Source organism: Triticum dicoccoides, chromosome 7A (assembly GCF_002162155.2).
Source record: "Triticum dicoccoides isolate Atlit2015 ecotype Zavitan chromosome 7A, WEW_v2.0, whole genome shotgun sequence".
Classification (NCBI taxonomy): Eukaryota; Viridiplantae; Streptophyta; class Magnoliopsida; order Poales; family Poaceae; genus Triticum; species Triticum dicoccoides.
Window position 1 is genome coordinate 720,882,855 of NC_041392.1, and position 9,685 is coordinate 720,892,539.

Below are 9,685 nucleotides of genomic sequence, written 5' to 3' on the forward strand. Positions count from 1 at the left end.
CCTGGCCGCCGCCCCCCTAGGAGATTGGATCTCCTAGGGCCGGCGCCCCCCCCTTGGCCCTCCTATATATAGTGGGGGAAGGAGGGCTTTTCATCCATTCCTTTGGTTGCCTCCTTCTCCCTCTCCAACACCTCTTCCTCCTCTTCTGCGGTGCTTGGCGAAGCCCTGCAGGATTGCCACGCTCCTCCATCACCACAACGCCGTTGTGTTGCTGCTGGATGGAGTCTTCCTCAACCTCTCCCTCTCTCCTTGCTGGATCAAGGCATGGGAGACGTCGCCGGGCTGTACGTGTGTTGAACGCGGAGGTGCCGTCCTTTCGGCACTAGGATCTCCGGTGATTTGTATCACGACGAGTACGACTCCTTCAACCCCGTTCTCTTGAACGCTTCCGCTTAGCAATCTACAAGGGTATGTAGATGCACTCTCCTTCTCCTCATTGCTGGTCTCTCCATAGATAGATCTTGGTGAGACGTAGGAAAATTTTGAATTTCTGCTACGTTCCCCAACAGTGGCATCATGAGCTAGGTCTATGCGTAGTTTCTATGCACGAGTAGAACACAAAGTAGTTGTGGGCGTTGATTTTGCTCAATATGCTTGCCGTTACTAGTCTTATCTTGATTCGGCGGCATCGTGGGATGAAGCGGCCCGGACCAACCTTACACGTACTCTTACGTTAGACCGGTTCCACCGACAAACATGCACTAGTTGCATAAGGTGGCTGGCGGGTGTTTGTCTCTCCCACTTTAGTCGGATCGGATTCGATGAAAAGGGTCCTTATGAAGGGTAAATAGCAATTGGCATATCACGTTGTGGTCTTTGCGTAGGTAAGAAACGTTCTTGCTAGAAACCCATAGCAGCCACGTAAAACATGCAAACAACAATTAGAGGACGTCTAACTTGTTTTTGCAGGGTATGCTATGTGATGTGATATTGGCCATATCATGTCACTATTTGATTGCATGTGATGTTTATCATGTTTATGCATCTTGTTTACTTAGAACGACGATAGTAAATAAGATGATCCCTCATTAAAATTTCAAGAAGTGTTCTCCCCTAACTGTGCACCGTTGCTAAAGTTTGTCGTTTCGAAGCACCACGTGATGATTGGGTGTGATAGATCCTTACGTTCACATACAACGGGTGTAAGACAGTTTTACACATGCAAAACACTTAGGGTTAACTTGACGAGCCTAGCATGTGCATAGACATGGCCTCAGAACACAGAAGACCGAAAGGTCGAGCATGAGTCGTATGGTAGATACGATCAACATGAAGGTGTTCACCGACGTTGACTAGTCCGTCTCACGTGATGATCGGACACGGCCTAGTTGACTCGGATCATGTAATCGCTTAGATGACTAGAGGGATGTCTATCTGAGTGGGAGTTCATAAGATGAACTTAATTATCCTGAACATAGTCAAAAAGTCTTCGCAAATTATGTCGTAGCTCGCGCTTCAGTTCTACTGTTTAGATATGTTCCTAGAGAAAATTTAGTTGAAAGTTGATAGTAGCAATTATGCGGACTAGGTCCGTAAACCGAGGATTGTCCTCATTGCTTCATAGAAGGCTTATATCCTTAATGCAGCGCTCAGTGTGCTGAACCTCGAACGTCGTCTATGGATGTTGCGAACATCTGACATACACGTTTTGATAACTACGTGATAGTTCAGTTAAACGGTTTAGAGTTGAGGCACCGAAGACGTTTTTGAAACATCGCGAAACATATGAGATGTTTCGAGGGCTGAAATTGGGATTTCAGGCTCGTGCCCACGTCAAGAGGTATAAGACCTCTGACGATTTTCTTAGCCTGCAAACTAAGGAGAAAAGCTCAATTGTTGTGATTGTGCTCAGATTGTCTGAGTACAACAATCGCTTGAATCGAGTGGGAGTTGATCTTCCAGATGAAATAGTGATGGTTCTCCGAAGTCATTACCACCAAGCTGCTAGAGCTTCATGATGAACTATGATATATCAGGGACATATATGATGATCCTTGAGATATTCGCGATGTTTGACACTGCGAAAGTAGAAATCAAGAAGGAGCATCAATTGTTGATGGTTGGTGAAACCACTAGTTTCAAGAAGGGCAAGGGAACAAAGGGATACTTCATGAAATGGCAATTCAGCTGCTGCTCTAGTGAAGAAACCCAAGGTTGAACCCAAACCCGAGACTGAGTGCTTCTGTAATAAGGGGAACAGCCACTGGAGCAGAATTACCCTAGATACTTGGTAGATGAGAAGGCTGGCAAGGTCGATAGAAGTATATTGGATATACATTGTGTTGATGTGTACTTTACTAGTACTCCTAGTAGCACCAGAGTATTAGATACCGGTTCGGTTGCTAAGTGTTAGTAACTAGAAATAAAAGCTACAAAATAAACGGAGACTAGCTAAAGGTGAGCTGACGATATGTGTTGGAAGTGTTTCCAATGTTGATATGATCAAGCATCGCACGCTCCCTCTACCATCGAGATTGGTGTTAAACCTAAATAGTTGTTATTTGGTGTTTGCGTTGAGCATAGACATGATTGGATTATGTCTATCGCAATACGGTTATTCATTTAAAGAGAATAATAGTTACTCTGTTTATTTGAATAATACCTTCAATGGTCTTGCACCTAAAATGAATGGTTTATTGAATCTCGATCATAGTGATACACATGTTCATGCCAAAAGATAGTAATGATAGTACCACCTACTTGTGGCACTGCCACGTAAGTCATATCGGTATAAAACGCATGAAGAAGCTCCATGTTGATGGATCTTTGGGCTCACTCGTTTTTGAAAAGTTTGAGACATGCGAACCATGTCTATTGGTGTATATGCATGAAGAAACTCCATGCAAATGGACCGTTTGGACTCACTTGTTTTTGAACCACTTGAGACATGCAAATCATACCACATGGGCAAGATGACTGAAAGCCTCGTTTTCAGTAAAATAGAACTAGAAAGCAACTTGTTGGAAGTAATACATTTTGATGTGTGCAGTCCAATGAGTGCTGAGGCATGTAGTGGATATCGTTATGTTCTTACTTCACAGATGATTTGAGTAGATGTTGAGTAGATTTACTTGATGAATCACGAGTCTGAATTATTGAAAGGTTCAAGTAATTTCAGGGTGAAGTTGAAAGATCGTCGTAACAAGAGGATAAAAGATCTATGATATGATCATAGAGATGAATATCTGAATTACGAGTTTGGCACAGAATTAAGACATTGTGGAAATTGTTTCACAACTAATACAACCTGGAACACCATAGTGTGATGGTGTGTCCGAACATCATAACTGCACCCTATTGGATATGATGCATACCATGATGTCTCTTATCGAATTACCACGATAGTTTATGGGTTAGGCATTAGAGACAACCACATTTACTTTAAATAGGGCACCACGTAATTCCGATGAGATGACACCGTATGAACTATGGTTTAGAGAAACCTAAGCTGTCATTTCTTAAAAGTTTGGGGCTGCGACGCTTATGTGAAAAAGTTTCAGGCTGATAAGCTCGAACCCAAAGCGGATAAATGCATCTTCATAGGACACCCAAAACAGTTGGGTATACCTCCTGTCTCAGATCCGAAAGCAATAAGGGATTGTTTCTAGAATCGGGTCCTTTCTCGAGGAAAAGTTTCTCTCGAAGGAATTGAGTGGGAGAATGGTGGAGACTTGATGAGGTTATTGAACTGTCACTTCAACTAGTGTATAGCAGGGCACAAAGAGTTGTTCATGTGGCACCTACACCAATTGAAGTGGAAGCTTATGATATTGATCATGAAACTTCGGATCAAGTCACTCCCAAACCTCGTGGGATGACAAGGATGCATACTACTTCAGAGTGGTACGTAATCCTGTCTTGGAAGTCATGTTGCTAGACAACAATGAACCTACGAGCTATGGAGAAGCGATGGTGGGCCCGAATTCCGATAAATGGCTCGAGGCCATAAAATCCGAGAAAGGATCCATGTATGAAAACAAAGTGTAGACTTTGGAAGAACTACTTGATGGTCGTAATGCTGTTAGGTACATATGGATTTTAAAAGGAAGACGGACAATGATGGTAAGTATCACCATTAAGAAAGCTCGACTTGTCGTTAAGATGTTTTCCGACAAGTTCAAGGAGTTGACTACGATGAGACTTTCTCACTCTTAGCGATGCTAAGAGTCTATTGGAATTATATTAGCGATTACTGCATTATTTATGAAATCTTGCAGATAGGATGTCAAAACATTGTTTCCTCGACGATTTTCTTGAGGAAAGGTTGTATGTGATACAACCGGAAGGTTTTGTCAATCCTGAAAGATGCTAATAAGTATGCAAAGCTCCAGCAATCCTTCTAGGGACTGGAGTAAGCATCTCGGAGTTGGAATGTATGCTTTGATGAGATGATCAAAGATTTTGGGTGTATACAAAGTTTATGAGAAACTTGTATTTCCAAAGAAGTGAGTGGGAGCACTATAGAATTTCTGATGAGTATATGTTGTTGACATATTGTTGATCAGAAATGACGTTGAATTTCTGAAAAGCATATAGGGTTATTTGGAAAGTGTTTTTCAATGGAAAGCCTGGATTAAGCTACTTGAACATTGAGCATCAAGATCTATAAGGATAGATCAAAACGCTTAATAGTACTTTCAAATGAGCACATTCCTTGACATGATCTTCAAGGTGTTCAAGATGGATCAGTCAAAGAAGGAGTTCTTGCCTGAGTTGTAAGGTATGAAGTTAAGACTTATAGCTCGACCACGGCAGAATAGAGAGAAAGGATGAAGGTCGTCCCCTATGCTTAAGACATAGGCTCTACAGTATGCTATGCTATGTACCGCACCTGAAGTGTGCCTTGCCATGAGTCAGTCAAGGGGTACAAGAGTGATCCAAGAATGGATCACAGGACAACGGTCAAAGTTATCCTTAGTAACTAGTGGACTAAGGAATTTTTCTCGATTATGGAGGTGGTAAAAGAGTTCGTCGTAAAGGGTTATGCCGATGCAAACTTTGACACTAATCCAGATTATTCTGAGTAGTAAACTGGTTTCGTATAGTAGAACAGTTATTTGGAATAGCTCCAAATAGAGCGTGGTAGCTGCATCTAGGAGATGACATAGAGATTTGTAAAGCACACACGGATCTGAAAGGTTCAGACCCGTTGACTAAAACCTCTCTCACAAGCAAAACATGATCAAACCCAGAACTCATTGAGTCTTAATCACATGATGATGTGAACTAGTTTAGTGACACTAGTAAACTCTTTGGATGTTGGTCACATGGCGATGTGACCTGTGAGTGTTAATCACATGACGATGTGAACTAGATTATTGACTCTAGTGCAAGTGGGAGATTGTTGGAAATATGCCCTAGAGGCAATAATAAATTGATTATTATTATATTTCCTTGTTCATGATAATCATTTATTATCCATGCTATAATTGTATTGATAGGAAACTCAGATACATGTGTGGATACATAGACAACACCATGTCCCTAGTAAGCCTCTAGTTGACTAGCTCGTTGATCAATAGATGGTTACGGTTTCCTGACCATGGACATTGGATGTCATTGATAACGAGATCACATCATTAGGAGAATGATGTGATGGACAAGACCCAATCCTAAGCATAGCACTAGATCGTGTAGTTCGTATGCTAAAGCTTTTCTAATGTCAAGTATCATTTCCTTAGACCATGAGATTGTGCAACTCCCGGATACCGTAGGAATGCTTTGGGTGTGCCAAACGTCACAACGTAACTGGGTGGCTATAAAGGTACACTACAGGTATCTCCGAAAGTGTCTGTTGGGTTGGCACGAATCGAGACTGGGTTTTGTCACTCCGTGTAAACGGAGAGGTATCTCTGGGCCCACTCGGTAGGACATCATCATAATGTGCACAATGTGATCAAGGAGTTGATCACGGGATGATGCGTTACGAAACGAGTAAAGAGACTTGCCGGTAACGAGATTGAACAAGGTATTGGGATACCGACGATCGAATCTCGGGCAAGTATCGTACCGCTAGACAAAGGGAATTGTATACGGGATTGATTAAGTCCTTGACATCGTGGTTCATCTGATGAGATCATCGTGGAGCATGTGGGAGCCAACATGGGTATCCAGATCCTGCTGTTGGTTATTGACCGGAGAACGTCTCGGTCATGTCTGCTTGTCTCTCGAACCCGTAGGGTCTACACACTTAATGTTCGATGACGCTAGGGTTATAAAGAAAGTTTGTATGTGGTTACCGAATGTTGTTCGGAGTCCTGTATGAGATCCCGGACGTCACGAAGAGTTCCGGAATGGTCCGGAGGTAAAGAATTATATATAGGAAATCCTGTTTCGGCCATCGAGACAAGTTTCGGGGTCATCGGTATTGTACCGGGACCACCGGAAGGGTCCCGGGGGCCCACCGGGTGGGGCCACCTGCCCCGGGAGGCCACATGGGCTATAGGGGGTGCGCCTTGGCCTACATGGGCCAAGGGCACCAGCCGCAAGGGGCCCATGCGCCTAGGGTTTCACAAAAGGGAAGAGTCCCAATAGTGGAAGGCACCTCCTAGGTGCCTTGGGGGGGGGGGAGGGAAACCTCCCTGGCCGCCGCCCCCCCTAGGAGATTGGATCTCCTAGGGCCAGCGCCCCCACTTGGCCCTCCTATATATAGTGGGGGAAGGAGGGCTTTTCATCCATGCCTTTGGTTGCCTCCTTCTCCCTCTCCAACACCTCTTCCTCCTCTTCTGCGGTGCTTGGCGAAGCCCTGCAGGATTGCCACGCTCCTCCATCACCACCACGCCATTGTGCTGCTGCTGGATGGAGTCTTCCTCAACCTCTCCCTCTCTCCTTGCTGGATCAAGGCATGGGAGACGTCGCCGGGCTGTAACGCGGAGGTGCCGTCCTTTCGGCACTAGGATCTCCGGTGATTTGGATCACGACGAGTACGACTCCTTCAACCCCGTTCTCTTGAACGCTTCCGCTTAGCGATCTACAAGGGTATGTAGATGCACTCTCCTTCCCCTCGTTGCTGGTCTCTCCATAGATAGATCTTGGTGACACGTAGGAAAATTTTGAATTTCTGCTACGTTCCCCAACAATATGTGCAATTGTAATTTATTAATTTCATGCTGTTTGGTGGCTTAATTGTATTAAAATTGTATGTATGCAATTTATTAGTAATTGCCTAATTGGTAATTGACTTTTGTTGTTTAACACTTTAACTTAAATTATTGCTAACTTGCTGCCCTACTTGATTTGTATTTTGTTTTTTGTATGTAGGAGATGGCTACGTCTCGTGCCGCTTCTGAGGTGGCAAGTTCTTAGTCGCTAAAAAGGAATTCTGGTGACATGGCGTGGGAATTTGCCATGTTGTGTGATCCAAATGATTTGCAAAGAGTGAAGTGCAAGCTATGTGGAAAAGAAATGTCTGGAGGGGTCAATAGGATGAAGCAACACATAGCACAAATCAGAGGCTCGGTGACAAGTTGTATGATAGCCACTCCAGAACAACAAGCTCGGTGCAAGGAGGCTTTTCATGCCGCAAAGAAGAAGAAGGTGGAAAGGGAAAAGCAAGCACAAGAATTAAGGGCCTCAGTGAACATAGAAGTTGAGGATGATGAAGAGCTTAGTGCAGTTGGTAAAGGTGATCCCAAAAATGTTGGGCCTATGGATCAATTTGTGGCGCCGGTTGATCCTAGTGTGCCATTGAAAAAATTCCAACGCAACATCAATGATAGTATCGACAAGGAGAGAAGCTACAAAGTGGGGCAATATTTGGCTAGATGGATCTACAAGAAAAACATACCCTTCAATGCTATCAATCATGAAGACTTCAAACAATTTTGTGAAGCCCTTGGTCGTTATGGTCCTGATTGGAGGCAACCTTCACAACATCATATCCGAGAAAAGATGTTGTTGCAGGAGGTGGAAAGGACTAGGGATTTGTTGAAGCCACATGAGGCTGAGAGGGATATCACTGGGTGCTCTGTCATGACTGATGCTTGGACATACAAGAAAAGAAGGAGCATCATGAACTTGTGTGTGCATTGTAAGTTGGGGACAATTTTTCTTGAATCAAAGGAGGCATCGGCTGATGCACACACAAGTCTCTACATCTTCAATTATGTGGATGAATGCATTGAGAAAATTGGTATCAATCTTGAACCTTTTATTTTCTCTCATTCTTTGCTTTTCAAGCTTTCATCATGTATTGATTATTGTGTTTTACCATGATGTTTGTAGGTGCTGATAATGTTGTACAAGTAGTCACGGATAATGCTTCAAACAATATGGGAGCAAAAGGGATGTTGAAATAAAAAAGGACGAAGATATTTTGGACCTCATGTGCAACGCACACCCTCAACTTGATGGTAGAAGCGGTTGGTAAATTAAAGCAATTTGGTTCTACAATTACCAAAGCAAAGGAGATGACTATTTTTCTTTATGCACATCATGCAACATTGGCGTTGATGAGGTCTCATACAAAAAAGAGAGACATTGTTAGGCCGGGAGTGACAAGATTTGCTTCGGCATTTCTTACCTTGCAAAGTCTTGCTGCAAAGAAGAAACAACTAAAGGAGATGTGTTGTAGTGATGCTTGGGAACAATGCAATAATACACGTACAAGGAAAGGAAAGTCGGCTCATGCCACGATAATTAGTAGGACATTTTGGAAGAATGTGTCTCTTTGCATCAAGGTAAGAAAATTAATAATGTTCTTTAATTGTGTCTTGTCATCTTGTGTTATATGTAATATGTTAAATACTAATGTTGTGCTTATCGTATGTTGTAATGCAAGGTTTTTGAGCCATTGGTGAAGGTGCTTCGATTAACTCCGCCTATGTTGTCTCAACATAGCCGGTCCCAAGCCCGGGTAAAGGAGGAGGGTTGTGATAGGCTTGGCGAGCCAACGTAAAAACTCAGCCACTCTTATGGAGATGAAACCCAAAAGATTTTCGTTGGGGCGTAACCCTCTCAGCGATGCGCCACATCGGAACCCGGGTGTGGTGGAAAATGGGCAAGGGCCGGGCCGTCACCCCCCAAGTGGCGCGCCGTATCTTGATCCGGATACGGTGGCAAGTGAGCGAGGATCGGGTCGTCGCATCCTTAGTGGCGCGCTACATCGGCGCCCGGATGTAGTGGAAAATGAGCAAGGGTCTTCGCATTCGACTCGACGAGTGCGAAGGGTAAGGAAGCTAGCCGAGCCTAGGAGGATTCACTTAGGTAGCTGGAACGTAGGGTCTCTGACAGGGAAGCTTCGGGAGCTAGTTGATGCAGCAGTGAGGAGAGGTGTTGATATCCTTTGCGTCCAAGAAACCAAATGGAGAGGACAAAAGGCGAAGGAGGTGGAGGATACCAGCTTTAAGCTGTGGTACACGGGGACGACTGCAAACAAAAATGGCGTAGGCATCTTGATCAACAAGAGCCTCAAGTATGGAGTGGTAGACGTCAGGAGACGTGGGGACCGGATTATCCTGGTCAAGCTGGTAGCTGAGGACTTGGTTCTCAATGTTATCAGCGCATATGGCCCGCAAGTAGGCCACAATGAGAACACCAAGAGGGAGTTCTGGGAAGGCTTGGAAGACATGGTTAGGAGTGTACCGATTGGTGAGAAGCTCTTCATAGGAGGAGACCTCAATGGCCACGTGGGTACATCTAACACAGGTTTTGAAGGGGCGCATGGGGGCTTTGGCTATGGCATCAG